Genomic DNA, 12,034 nt, shown 5'->3' with positions numbered 1-12,034 from the left:
AAATCTCCACTCTCTTAGTTTGAAACCATTCCCCCTTGTCTTAGCCCCTTATCCTTCTGTTTAAATTGTTTTCCAAGTTCACTAGAATGTCACACTGAAGTTGTCATCATTCCTTGTGTGCTATAGCTGTACTAGTGAGCTGTACAAAAGAATGCCCTTTAATTTCAGCTGAGCCACCACCTGGAAAACATGATTCAATGCACTTGAAAGAATTGCCTGTCATTGGGAGAGCAAATTGTGGGCCTGGTCTGCTGACTGGAAGAAATAGAAAAACGGTGATTTAGTCTAGAAATGATAAAACCAGGATGAGAGCATTCTTTCACTTTGCAGTGTGTTGGAATATAAATAGTACCTGTGATGAATAATTATGTGCATTTGACAAAGGAAAATGGAAGACGAATATTAGTGTCTGTTTCTGTAATAAGCGTTTGCTATTAATTAAGTGGATGCGGGTGCTCAGTATCTGTTTTCATCAGAACTTGCAAATAATTGGAGGGGAGTTCTGGGATATTAATTTACTTGCATTATGACAATCCCACTGCTGTGTTGTCTCTACCGGCTGCCAGTCCAGTCATCTGTCCCTGTGCTGACAAGGACATAAAACTGTTTGAGAGTGGCCAAAGAGCTAGGAGAACTTTTAAGGTCTGAGGGCGTGCTGTGTGAGCAGTGGCCGAGTTCCTGGGTTTGCTCAGCCCGTAGCAGGGAAGGTCTGCACCAGAGGCTGGTGGGCACAGAACAGCTCCCCAGGGCAGTGAGCACGGCCCTGAGCTGCTGGAGCTCGAGGAGCATTTGGACACTGCTCTTTGGATGAGACGAGGTGAGCCGTGTGAAATTCTGGCTCTTCTGAGCACTGCAGGTTTACAGTGGAAGTCTTCCTGCAATACATTTCTCTTTAAACATCTTCGCCTCCTACAGCCAGTGCTTCTATTTTCTGCTTTCTTTCACACAGCAAAACAAATCAGAAACAGCGTTATAGAAGCTATTAGCATTCAACAACGTTACGCCAAACCTAAAAAAGAAAACCCAACCTCCCAGCACAGTGCTTTGCAAGGTAATGGTTAGTCCCTGTTATAGAAATTCAGATGTCTTAGTTTTCATTGAAATATGGACCAGTTCTGCCTCAAGTCTTTTTTCCTCTCCTTAAGTCACCCAATGAGTTGTGCATGATGAAAGCTCTTCCAAAAGGCCATGCAAAGGGATTTGACCCCTCAGCACCATTCTGCATAGCTCCACAGACCTTGTATTTTCATGGTGGGGTCACCACAGCCTGACCAGTGCTGGTCTGGGGCCTGCCTGCATCCAGCTCTGCAGAGCAGTGCTGAGCACAACTCGCCACCTCACCATCTGCCCCTCACAGCGATGCCTCGTATGCACGAACCCTAATAACAGGGATGCTGGATAACAGGACTGCCTCAGGACAGAAGTGTGAAAAGAGTTCGGCAGCTCTAGGGAGAGGAAATAAGATTTTTGTAAGAATTTTAGGAGTTTTTTGAGACTAAAAGGCAAGAGCATCTGTAATATTCTCAAAATAATATGATTCCAGATGGCTGTACCAAGTACAAAATGGCTAGAATCAAATGCTCAGTGACTGCATTTTTTGGTAAATATCCATTCAATCATTACATAAGCGACAGCAGACGTAGTACATGCCCCCACTATGCATGGGAGAGAACATAACTGACTTTCTGGAAATAAGGATGTGGAAGCAACCACCCTGAGCAGATGAATCTAATTAGCCACTTAGCCAAAGCCTTAATAAAGTTTTGCAGCTAAGATATTTTCACCGCTGGCAAAAAGCTCAAGTGGCATTTCCTTGAACTCTGAAGGGAGTGTTCATTCCCAGGTAAAAATGTATGGAGTAGAGCTGGTCTGCAGAAGTGGAGTTTGCCAAGTGCTATTTAAAAAATGATGTTGGCTTGCTTGAAGAGAAGGGATATGAAGCAATCAATCTGGTTTTGCCCCACCTGTGAAGATCAGATTGCGTATCTGATGCTGGGAGCTGTTACTATAGTGCCTGTTACAGCTTTTGTGCTAATCCATCAATTAGCTGAATGCCTCCTCTGCCTCACCTGAAGCAATGCCACCTGCAGCTGTGTGTTACCTCTCTTTGAAACTGAGAGTACCTGAATCTGAGCTAAAATGCTGGCTGCCCTGTGCTGCGCTGCTCTGTGCTGCTGGATCCCTGCTGAGCCCACGCCAGCCCCATAGAGGTGAGCAGGGCTCTGAAGGTACTGAGGTCTGCAGGGCTGGGAGGTGATGCGAGTCCAGACGGGTCCTTGCAGCTGTGCTGCATGTTACTGAAGGGCTGCATCTTGAACTGAAAAAGAGGGAAGTGTGCAGGAGAATGAAGATGATGAGGAAGCTAAATTATTTTTAATACTCCTGAATCCTCATTTTTTTAAAATGCAGTGCAGCCTCTGCAGCAAGAGGCAGCCCTTCAAGGAGTCAGCAAAGCTGTCGGAAATGTGGGCACCCATCCAGCTGCTGGCAGTGCTCCGGTCTGGAGGAGGGGGCCAGAGCCAAGGAACAGGCATGTCCTCTGATCTGCCACTGTCTGAGAGCTGCACCACGGAAAGTGCTCTGGGGTTGGGCACTGCTGTAATGCTTCATGTGCAATCTATATATCTTCATGTTGTATTGTGCACCTGCCCCAGAAGCTGTAGAGTTTGGGTATGAACAAACGGGCAATAGCACCAAAAAGTTGTGCCGTTGCATGGAGTGTATCAGGAGCTGTGGCACGATGGGATGTGGCTCAGCAATTCATTAGGTCACGATGACGGCTGGACTTTTGCAGCCTGGATGGCTCCATAATGCTCCTACCAGGAGTTAAATAAGCAGCAGGTATCTCTATGGCTGCTCAAACCTGCTGCTGTTATCGACAGCTCGGGCTGACAGCTTGTTTTGGTACAACATGGTTCACCGCAATGTCTCTTTATCTTGAGATAAATAGCTTATAAAGCGTAAGTAACCTCTGATGAAAATAAGAGTAGGATTCATTAAGCTTCTATGGACAAGAAAAAGCTAGTGTGGATTTAGAAAGGAGAACGTGTAACAACAGCAAAAAAACTCTGTTGCTTAATTTGCAGCCATCATAAAAAAAGTTTAGTGATATAAAATGGTAGCTAGAGGCAAATGCATGTATTGCACTTCTCCTTTGTGTATCATTCACGCTATGGAACAGATGAGCAGAAGTGAAGGCAGAACTCAGGATTTCAAAATAGCTCTCAGACCAGGCAGAAAAAAATGCGGGAAAAGAAGTTCTCTCACAGCACTTTGGTATGGAGCGACCTGCGAACTGCTGTGAGCGCACACAGACACATACAGACAGACACACAGACACACACACACACACTGCTCCTGGACAGCCGCAGGACCGCTGCAGGAGAAACATCCCGTGCTTCCACTGACTTTAAGCCAAGAAATCCAATAGACCAGATGGAATATATCAGCATTCAGGGAGGGCCAATTTAAACACGTGTAAGCACAGGGGGCCCAGCACTCAAACTTTTAACACTTCTAAATGGTTACTGTATACATAAGAAGGCTGCTCATTTCTGCAGGGGGAACTGGAGGTGGGGGACTGGTAATTGCACAACTGGTGTCCAAACCTCAGAAGTCAGGCTGAAAATGGCAGCAACAGCTCCAGCCAGAGGGAACGTGACTGAATGGAGGGGAAAAAAAACCAAAACAACTCTACTTTTTCATCTTGATACCTCATGCAAGCAGCAATCACTGCAAAGAAACATCTGGGAGCCTAGGGATTGGAGATGCCCAAAGATGATCTTATTTCAGCAGCTGGCTTCTATTTTGAAAATACTTCTTTAACCCAAAGTTGCAACAGTGCCTTCAGCACCTGGCATAGGAGCTGAGGAGCTCCTTCAGTGCATTAGAGCTGCTGCAGTGCCCCAGCCCTGCTCCCAGCTGCAGCTCGGGAGGAGCAGCTCAGCTGCTGCTTCCTTCAGCTGTTTATAAGGATAAGCAGCGACAGGACAAGGGGGAATGGTTTTAAGCTCAGGGAGAGAAGGTTTAGATTGGGTGTCAGGGGAAGTTCTTCACAGAGAGTGGTGGGGTGCTGGAACACGCTGTCCAGAGAGGTGGGTGCTCTGTCCCTGGAGGTATTTAAGACCAGGCAGGATGGGGCCCTGGGACACCTGGTGTAGAACTGGATCTGGAGGTTGGTGGCCCTGCATGTGATAAGGGGGTTGAAACTCGATGATCCTGGGGATCCCTTCCAACCCAAGCCATTCTATGATCAGCTCTGACAGCACTGCTGAGCACTCCTCCTGCTGCCCTCATAGGGTGTGAACTGAAACACGTCCTGTGTCTAAAAACAGCTGGCAAAGGAAGTCCTTTCTGTGTATGGGGGTGACCAGATCACAGCTCTGAAAGCAGCCACCTGAATTTTGTTAATCTGGTAACCTGCATCAGAAGCAAGGTCTAGGACTGGCTGCTAACATCTAGTTGCCACATCAGTATCCTTGTAGACTGGCTTTCAAATGCTTAGTTTAAGTTTTGTACCTCCTGTTTTGTAACATGCTCACAGCTGTGCTGAAGTAGCAAACACCTGGCTGGCTTCTGGCAGTTGGTGTAAGCAAGGCAGAGTGCTCATGCAGCACCACTGCTACACAAACAGGCAGCAAACATGGCTCTCCTCTTATCTAGAATTGCTCAGGTCTTGTGCTGATGAGTAAGTCTGTCTGCCAGCAGCGATAATAAAGTATTGGTTTTTAAGAACCAATTTTGCTATACAACTGAAAAAGGTTTTGATACATCAATCACTATATTTTATAAACAGACTTCAAGTCTTTCAGTGTTACTGCTGTTTGATAGCAAGTGCAAAATACATCAAAAGTAGTGAACATCATTACCCAAGAAAATGCCCCTGTAACTCTGGCTGATGCTGTGAGACAAAACGCTCGCACAGTGACTGCAAGCTGAGCCAGGGGAGGTATTTGCAGTAGCAGGAGCCATAATAGCCCATACATTTGTTACTGGGAATGAGCTTCAGGCAATGAGATTGCAGGGGGAGGCTCTCTTTAATGTGAAACTACAGCCCTGCACACAAGCAGCTCAAGTCTAGCTGTGTAATGCTGTGGGAAATGTGGCAGTTGGCAACTGCTATTGATGCTGTCCCTGCATTTTGAGATGGAAATAGTTTATGATTCTAATGGCTGCATTTCTCTTTAAATTGTAAGTTTGATCAAGAAAACCTTCTAGATAAGAAAGGTGTGCTGATTTATGTACAGCATTACAGCAGGAGCTGTGGTATATATGGGCAGTTCATAGAAACCAGTGAGGAGCCCTGTGCAGGCAAATGGGGACATCTTGAATTGCTTATGAACCAGTTCTTTTGCCTTCAAACTGTTAGTGATTTTTCAGTGTGCTTTACAGCAAATCCTGGGCATTAACTCAGAGCTTAATTTCAGTCTTTGAAATATTTTGTTCTTAACTTCCTTTGTCTTCTCCATGTTGATCACACTTCTTAGACCTTCTCCCTAAAGATGAGGAACCTTTACAAGTAAGGTATTTTGGTGACTGTGTAACAGTCCAGTTACACAAATCATTATCTCTATAGAAAATTATTCTTGTTTGCATGTTAAGCTGTGTGATTTTCCCAACAGGACAGTGGTAAGTTCTTTGATACATGCTAAGTAACTGCCTTATGCATAGGCAGAATATAGGCACGCAATGAACAGCAAGTCGATTTTCTTGTGAGGGGGAAAAATGTCTCATCCTTCGTAAGGATTCAACTCTCGTATTCTTCTACACATGTCATTATTATCAAGAAAGGAAGATTTTCTTGCCAAGGTATTTGTCACAGAATTTCACAAGCCCTGACAAATCTTGCAAGGTCTCCTAGCTCTCCAGTTTTTACACAGACACAATTACTGTAGCAGTGTCTTGCAGATGACCTGCAGAACTTGCTGTTGGTGCTGCTTCGTGAGCAGTTTCCAAGCTGGTAGACTCTGTTTTGTGCAAAAACAGGGAAAGCTGTAATTGTGAGCACTGCCTGTATTCCATAGGGAATACAGCCAGGCACCCTGACATGCAACAGGCAGAACCACCTCACTGACAGCTGTTGCAGCTTTCTGTTCAGTGCACACCATCATTCCTGCTGCCCCTTCCACACTAATTACATGTGCGTCCACAGGGGGGGAAAGAAAACAAATCCAAAAATGAAAAGAAGCAGCAGAGCCTGGATGGTGGCAGGTGCTTCGTGCCCCACAGGCCTGTGCTTTGAGCAGCAGCTTGCAAATGCCCAGAAATGGATCTGCTGGTCCAATCTGTGCCTGCTCTCCTCGTGTGGGTTTGGAGCCAGGGAACAGCTACACCCTGCTCCCATGTCTGAGTGCTTGCAGCAGGTCTTAGGGGACCTCGCTCCCATTTCAGGAATTGTTTAGATTCTTTCCCTCTGCACACCCTGCTGTTAGTGAATGGGAAGATGAGGGCTATGGAGGTATTTGGGCTTTTGTGAGATCTGTGCTTAGTAATTACCGCATTTATAACTCCTGGCTAATGGGAGGCATAACTCTTGCTGTGCATCCGTGGCTCAGATGCTTTGTAGTCCTTCCCCAGCAGTCGCACAGAAGCCAGCAATTCTCAGTAGGAGTATGGTCATATGTTGTAGAGCAAGGCTTGGCAGTATCATCACTAAGTATAAACATGGCCTCCGTGCAGTACACGTGTGCTTCACTTCTGATACTGCTTCATTGATTTCTCTTTTTCCCTCTTTCTTATGCACTCAGGAAGAAAATTCTGTATGTTTATTTCAGAGCTTGAAGTTTTCTTCTTGCAGTAACTGCTCCTTCTCCAGAGATGCACCCCTCTGCCTTTTACATAGAGTACTTCTATTTCTGACTGTGATATATTGAGATTAGCATGAAAAATAACCACATCCATGCTCTGGGGATGTACAAAATTCCGTGAGAAAGCAAGGAATTGGGACAGCTGGTCCAAGGATGCCATGAAACTAAAGATGGCATTACTCTGCAGCACAGTACAAGGCCGAAGGAAAGTGGGGGGGAGGGAAAGCATTTTTGCTAAACAAGGTCAAGGTGAACAAAGATCCAAGAACAATGAGCTGTGAGTGCAGGAGGTGTGGGGCTGCTGCTGACCAGCTGGGCTCCCTGGGGAGAGGACTGAACCAGCAGTTCCGTCCTCCACCACACCGCTCAGATCTGCAGTTTATCCTATGGCTTTTCATTTAGAAAAAGTACTTCTCATACAGAAGACTCTGCACGTGTGCAAGTCAGTTATGTCAGAAATATTCTTTTAAACCTTCATCTCCAGCAATGCTCAGTGATAACACTTTGTATGCTTCAGAGCTGCTGCTTATAAGGTGTGTGGGTGCTGCTTATGCCTGTGTATTTACTAAAGCTTTCCAACAGGAACATGAAGGCCTAGGTTTGTTAAAGCACCTAAGCACAGTCCAAAACTTTTATTCCTAGTGTGGAATACTCAAGGGCAGAGGTTAATTTGCCCATTCCCACGTGCAGGACCCCTTTGCTCTCTGCCGTTTCCCAGGACGCAGCACTCACAGCACGCTCCCACACTGCCTGCAGGACGGGGTGCTTTGCTCCGCTCCTCCAACCTTTACCATAATAGGTGACGGGACATCAGCCCCTGCTCTGCCCTCATAAACAGCATGGAACTTCATTGCCATTGGAAGCAGAAAGTTTTATTTTGCTCAGCTCCAGTGAGCTGGGGTTTTGTGCTGTAGCTTTTTAACAAAGGCACAACACCAGATGGGAATGTTGCTTTTGCGAGTCCTCGAGGCCTGAGGGTGTCCTTCCTTTCCAAGTAAGATCTGCTGATATTATCAGTGTCTGAATGGGGCCTGGTTTGCTTTATTGTAACTCATTTTAAGTGCTTTTTTTTCTCCCTTCTACTGAAAGTTCAAGGATTCCTCGAGAGATTTGTGCCACACAGCCCCCTGTGCAGCAACCAAACCTATTTGCTGTTTAATTATGATCTCAGTACTGGTAGCACAGGGTCCATCTTTAATGAGTTAGTTCAGTGGAACAGGGATAAATGAACCAATGGGCTTGCAGTTAAAAAAAAAAAAAAAGAGAAGTCCTCTGCTTATCCCAGCTGAGGAGCCCATGGGTGAATTCCTTTTAGCTCAGTTTTCTTCCTCAGCTGAGAGCAGATGAAGGCCGTAACACTGGAGCAGCTGCCCACGCACACACTGCCTCTATGTATACCTTTATGTGCAAAATCCAAACTGAATACGTCAGTGCTGTCAATCCAGGGATAAAGCGATGGCTTGTTCTCAGGCTGAAAGTGCTAGAGAAGTATTTAACAGCAAAGCTGAAACTGAAAAGGCAGAAGATGTGAGTACTTAAAAAAGCAAAGAGAAGCTTTTTCCCAAAGGAGAGCAACGAAACTAGAAGATTCTCCATCTACTCAGGGTTTAAAACAATGCTCTACTGTTTGCCTGGTTGTATTAAATAAGAAAAAAATAAAGAAGATTTTACAGTTACAGAACGTTAGGCTATGTGAAAGCCTTTATTTCTTTTTAAGATGTCTCTGGAGGAGACCAGCTACTGGGGAGATGGCCAACCCAGATTCTGGATGGAAAACTCCTGCCTGAAGGAAAAAATGAATGCTGGTCAGCGCTGCACAGCTGGGATTCATCACGCTCCCCATTTCTTACAAGTCTTTGTGCATCTGATCGGGGGCTTACTGGTGGGAAGAAGCACATGTTGCTGCATGCCTCAGATGTGATCTACGACTCCTTTCCTTTAAGATGAAGCCTGATCTGGACTTCAGTGTGTCCTGTGGGCGATCTGCTCTGCACGGCTCACCTGTGGCATGAGGCCAAGCACCCAGGCAGGATGTGCACAGCACTAAAATGGTACAGGAGATGGAAAAAAGATGTATGCTGTTAGGCATCCATCCACGTGAACAGGGCCACCTGCTGAGTTCCCTGAAATCCTGTCATAACAAGTGATCAGTGTTTATCCAGCCTTTTCTTTAACCTAGGGAATGAATTGTTAAATCACAAAGCCATCAGTGTACCCTAGTAAAAATTAATGAAAATACGTGCCAAATCTCACAACAAGGAGAGCAAAAGAAGATCATTTTCTGTGGAAATATACAGGGTCTAACCAGGTGGATTTTTATTTTGATTCTTCCTCCTTGGTATGAGATCTGCATGATCTCATAAGTCAGTGTCCTGCTATCCTGTACTAATGAGAGAAAAGTCCTGAAGATGTACTGGAAAGAAAGGGAGGAGAGCCTAGATTAAGCACGATGTTTTTCTTGTTCTAGCCTTAAACTGAAAGGATAAGCATGACAATAAGCATGTAATGCTTTCACAGTGATGTAACTCACTCAAGAAGCACAAAGGGTGCCTTTACAATCAGAGCTCCTTTAGGGGATAATGCTAAAGGCGATCATCTGGTTTCATGCTTTTATCTCATTCGTTGTCTCTATGTATTGTGAAATTTATCATATCAAGAGGAACATCCTGATTACGGGATGCTTCCTCTGTCACGAAGGTGTCTCTCATACAAGTTTAAGGGCAGTAGCAGTGACTGCCTGCAGTGGAGAAGTTCACTCCAAGTGCAACCTTTTATTTCAGGAAAGCAGAAATGGAAAAGAGGACAAAATCTTGCAGTGGTCAAGATGGCTCTCAGGAGGTCTGTTTTATTATTCTGGCGAAGGATGCGAGTAACAGTGATGATTTCCTTCTATGTACCCTTATACAAAAACACAGCCATTTGGATTCAGAACTGAATTTGGAGAGGGAAAAATGGAAAAATCCCCTGACTATATGCAACCCGAAGAAAATCCATGGATAAGCTTCAGTGATAAACACAGATATGCAGAATGTGCCATCCTCGTGAGGCTTCAGGCCTGTGAAATCTGAATACACGTGTCCAGAGCTTATTCCTGCTGATACCTACGCACGTAATACAGGCATCCAGCTGAATGTTGGTATAATGCAGAAATGTTACCTCTGAGTACAGCAGTCATAACAGTCTCTAGAGAGACTCCACACAGCCTGAATCAGGCCCAGCTTAATAATAAGATTAAAACGTGCGCAGCCCCCGTGCTGTTCTCATCTCGCTGTTTCAGATGCCAGCAGAGCTGCTGCCTCTGTATCTGTTAAGCAATGGCAATTGAATAAAAGACAATTTCAGCTCTCCTGAAAGTATTTGTGCTTACTGAAATAATTAATTCCACCAAAACAACTGCTGCCTCTTGAGCTATGTGCTCTGTTTTGCTGTTTCTAATCTCAGGCATGAATTTTTAGTGCCTCCAGTACATGCTGAAGAACAGAGCCCAGGACGCACTGCTTTTCCTTTGGAGGCAATTCTATGAGGAGGGCTTGGCAGTCTGCAAGATATGCTTGTCTAGAGAAAGAAGGATACCAGGCTCATGTGTCCTTATATGATTCAGATTTTCCTGAAACAGCATCTATCTGTATTCTTGCACTTGCCATGCAATGATCCAGGGCCATTCAACTCTAATGATATAAACAAGGAGCAGAAGGCAGTGACTGCCACAAGAAGCCCTCAATCAAACCATGTATTTGTATTCTTTTCAGTGATGACAGGAGCATGAAGAAGGAGTGACCGTATGCTTGTCATTCTTTAGCAGTAACTTTTATACCAAAATAATCTCAAGTATTTGCTAGAGGTTTGCACCACAAAGCCTAATAAACACAATAAACCAGTATTCGTGCTCCAAATACAAATATTGCTATGCTGCTCACAGACAATGGAATATTAGCAATAACATTTAGATTATTATCACCTAGTAGTCTGGCTCTGTGATATTCTGAAATAGATCTAAATCATTTACCTTAGTTAACAGTCATCATTTAATGAAACTTCCTGGAATGACTTAGACCAAAAGACAGAAAGTTTGCAGCCTTGCTCGTGCAGACATCGCACATCATATTTTCAGATCTGGAATAGGAACCTTTCTGTTTATTCTCCTTGCTTCATTTCAATTACTGCTAATTTGAGCTGCTGATGTTGTTATTGAGCCCTGCACTGCCATGGATTCGAAACTTCCTTTGGCAAAGCACTGCACAGAATGTAACTCAGCTCCATGACAGGGAGGTCAGCTACACTTGCTGCCAAACTTGCTGCTGGCATGGTTTATTATTACTCCACCCCCTCCAAGTCTATTCAGTGGTTCTTTTCTGCAGCAATCTGTTCTCTTCCTCTGAGCCTGATGGTGCTGCTGGGGATCTCTGCCTTTGCAGTGGGCAAAGATCCTCAGCTGCTGGCAGTGCTGGACCCTCCCTAGCTCCAGGCATCTCCATGTTCTATGGAGGATTGATGCTACCAGCATCTCCTCATCATCTGGGGAGCCTGTCTACCCTTTCTTCAAACCTAAATCCTGAAAGTGATTTACCACTACCTGCTTTCAATGCCCTGTCCTCAAATATTAAATATTCTCATTCTCACAGACAAAGTGCAAGCTTTCTGACTGCTTTACCCTTCCAGCATGCCTAGCAGCCAGTCCTCCTATGCGAAAGATGATAAAATCACATTTTCTTACAGCAATGGGCACCCCGGTGAGCCTCTCAGCCCAGCTCCCTGCTTTGTGAGCTCATTAAACACAGCCCAGTGGTGCTGGTATAATGTTGCATCAGATGACACTTCTTTGATTTTAATATACATGGAAATCACTTGTGGAAAGCTTTTATTAAAAAAATAAAACTCAGTACCACAATCTGATCTTATATAGAGAGACACTGCCTAGAAATGTGAGCAGTGTGTGAGAGCATGTGTGATTTCTGACAAATGGAGGCAGTGGGTGAAGAACCTAACAAATGTCATCTGTCACTGCCAACGTTTTGGCCTCATGTTTGTGCTCAGAATCAGCTAAGACTTCTTTTTTTCCCCCCTGTGAATTGCACGTGGGATCCAAATCTCTCTGCAGTTGCTGTCTTAGAATGTAGCCGGTGAGTTCTGGGTAACAGAATATCGGTGCTGGTTAGAGTGAATCTTTAGATGTGACTCTGCACAAGAAGTTATTCAGGGCAGCACTGGCTATGTTACCGACATGCAGG

General features: G+C 44.9%; 1 protein-coding gene across 1 annotated transcript in view; it reads right to left on the bottom strand.

Moving 5' to 3' along the window:
* Positions 1–12,034, bottom strand: part of TNFAIP8L3 (TNF alpha induced protein 8 like 3) — a 42,470-nt gene that overhangs the window by 4,778 nt on the left and 25,658 nt on the right. The gene's annotated exons all lie outside the window — the stretch shown is intronic.

Source organism: Tympanuchus pallidicinctus, unplaced genomic scaffold (assembly GCF_026119805.1).
Source record: "Tympanuchus pallidicinctus isolate F22 unplaced genomic scaffold, pur_lepc_1.0 scaffold12, whole genome shotgun sequence".
Classification (NCBI taxonomy): domain Eukaryota; kingdom Metazoa; phylum Chordata; class Aves; order Galliformes; family Phasianidae; genus Tympanuchus; species Tympanuchus pallidicinctus.
This window is presented reverse-complemented; position numbering and strand designations above follow the sequence as displayed.